Source organism: Oncorhynchus keta, chromosome 7 (genome assembly GCF_023373465.1).
Source record: "Oncorhynchus keta strain PuntledgeMale-10-30-2019 chromosome 7, Oket_V2, whole genome shotgun sequence".
NCBI lineage: Eukaryota > Metazoa > Chordata > Actinopteri > Salmoniformes > Salmonidae > Oncorhynchus > Oncorhynchus keta.
The window spans coordinates 2,742,097-2,744,825 of NC_068427.1; positions in this window are offsets into that span (position 1 = coordinate 2,742,097).

Consider the following 2,729-nt stretch of genomic DNA (forward strand, 5'->3'; position numbering starts at 1 on the left):
TTGTGGATAACAGAACACAGTGTATTCTTTAATGGAAGCCTCTCCAACAGAATCCAGGTAGAATCGGGAATTCCCCAGGGCAATTGTCTAGGCCCCTTACTTTTTTCAATCTTTAGGAAGAATATTCCACTGGATTTGAGTAAAGCCTGTGTGTCTTTATATGCAGATGACTCAACACTATACACGTCAGCTACCACAGCGACTGAAATGACATCAACACTTAACAAAGAGCTGCAGTTAGTTTCAGAATAGGTGGTAAGGAAAAAGTTAGTCCTAAATATTTCAAAAACTAAAAGCATTGTACTTGGGACAAATCATTTACTAAACTCTAAACCTCGTAATGAATAATGTGGAAATTGAGCACGTTGAGGAGACTAAACTGCTTGGAGTAACCCAGGATTGTAAACAGTCATGGTCAAAACATATTGATACAATAGTAGCTAGGATGGGGAAAAGTCTGTCTATAATAAAGCACTCCTTTGCATTCTTAACAACACTGTCAACAAGGCAGGTCCTACATGTAACACAATGTAACTCCAAGTCAATCACACTTCTGTGAAATTAAACTGTCCACTTAGGAAGCAACACTGATTGACAATAAATTTCACATGCTGTTGTGCAAATGGAATAGACATCAGGTGTAAATTAGAGGCAATTAGCAAGACTCCCCCAATAAAGGAGTGGTTCTGCAGGTGGTGACTACAGACCACTTCTCAGTTCCTATGCTTCCTGGCTGATGTTTTGGTCACTTTTGAATGCTGGCGGTGCTTTCACTCTAGTGGTAGCATGAGACGGAGTCTACAACCCACACAAGTGGCTCAGGTAGTACAGCTCATCCAGGATGGAACATCAATGCGAGCTGTGGCAAGAAGGTTTGCTCTGTCTGTCAGCGTAGTGTCCAGAGCACGGAGGCGCTACCAGGAGGCAGGCCAGTACATCAAGAGACGTGGAGGAGGCCGTAGGAGGGCAACAACCCAGTAGCAGGACCGCTACCTCCGCCTTTGTGCAAGGAGGAGCACTGCCAGAGCCCTGCAAAATGACCTCCAGCAAGCAACAAATGTGCATGTGTCTGCTCAAACGGTCAGAAACTATGAGGGTGGTATGAGGGCCCGACGTCCACAGGTGGGGGTTGTGCTTACAGCCCAACACCGTGCAGGACGTTTGGCATTTGCCAGAGAACACCAAGATTGGCAAGTTCGCCCCTGGCGCCCTGTGCTCTTCACAGATGAAAGCAGGTTCACACTGAGCACATGTGACAGACGTGACAGTCTGGAGACGCCGTGGAGAACGTTCTGCTGCCTGCAACATCCTCCAGCATGACCAGTTTGGCGGTGGGTCAGTCATGGTGTGGGGTGGCATTTCTTTGGGGGGCCGCACAGCCCTCCATGTGCTCGCCAGAGGTAGCCTGACTGCCATTAGGTACCGAGATGAGATCCTCAGACCCCTTGTGAGACCATATGCTGGTGCGGTTGGCCCTGGGTTCCTCCTAATGCAAGACAATGCTAGACCTCATGTGGCTGGAGTGTGCCAGCAGTTCCTGCAAGAGGAAGGCATTGATGCTATGGACTGGCCCGCCACTTCCCCAGATCTGAATCCAATTGAGCACATCTGGGACATCATGTATCGCTCCATGCACCACAGACTGTCCAGGAGTCCGCCACCTCATCAGGAGCATGCCCAGGCGTTGTAGGGAGGTCATACAGGCACGTGGAGGCCACACACACTACTGAGCCTAATTTTTACTTGTTTTAAGGACATTACATCAAAGTTGGATCAGCCTGTAGTGTGGTTTTTCACTTTATTTTTGAGTGTGACTCCAAATCCAGACCTCCATGAGTTGATACATTTGATTTCCATTGATAATTTTTGCGTGATATTGTTGTCAGCACATTCAACTATGTGAAAATAAAAGTATTTAATAAAAATATTTCATTCATTCAGATCTTGGATGTGTTATTTTAGTGTTCCCTTTATTTTTTTGAGCAGTGTATTTGTGAGAGGTATTGACACCCATGCAAACCCCACAAGACATGCCACCAGAGGTCTCTTCACAGTCACCAAGTCCAGAACTTCCTTGGCAGCAGCTAATGGGGATCCATAATAAATACAAACACTGACTCCAATGCTGCAGCAAAATCTTTTACACTGTTTGTTTTGTATAGATAGTCTTGCATAGAGGGCTAATATTGCATTGATTCGATCACAATTCCCACAGTGGATCGAACCATTGATAGTGTTAACTAAATGGGAATGTTGAGTGAAGTTCAATCTCTTGCTTCTCTGCGCTGGCTAACATTTCTTCTGTGCAGCAGTCCGAGGGGAGCTGTGCACACACAAGCACAGCTTAGAGGGACCATTGTTGTGGAGTAACTACAATGTTTTTTGATCCATCTTCAGTTTTCCCCTATCACAGCCATTAAACTCTGTATCTGCTTTAAAGTCACCATTGACCTCATTGTGAAATCTCTGACAGGTAACACACTATGCCGCCAGGGATTCAACTGAGTTAGGAAGGAAACCTGTATTTAATAACTTCACCATGCTCAAAGGGGTATTTTTTTTTACAGATCTACTAAATTTGTGAGGAATTTGAAATCCTCCATGGTCTTTCTGGTTGAATTTGTGTTTGAAATTCACTGCTCAACTGAGGGACCTGAAAGATAATTATATGTGTGGGGGACAGAGATGAGGTAGTCATTCATAAATCATGTTAAACATTATTATTGTAC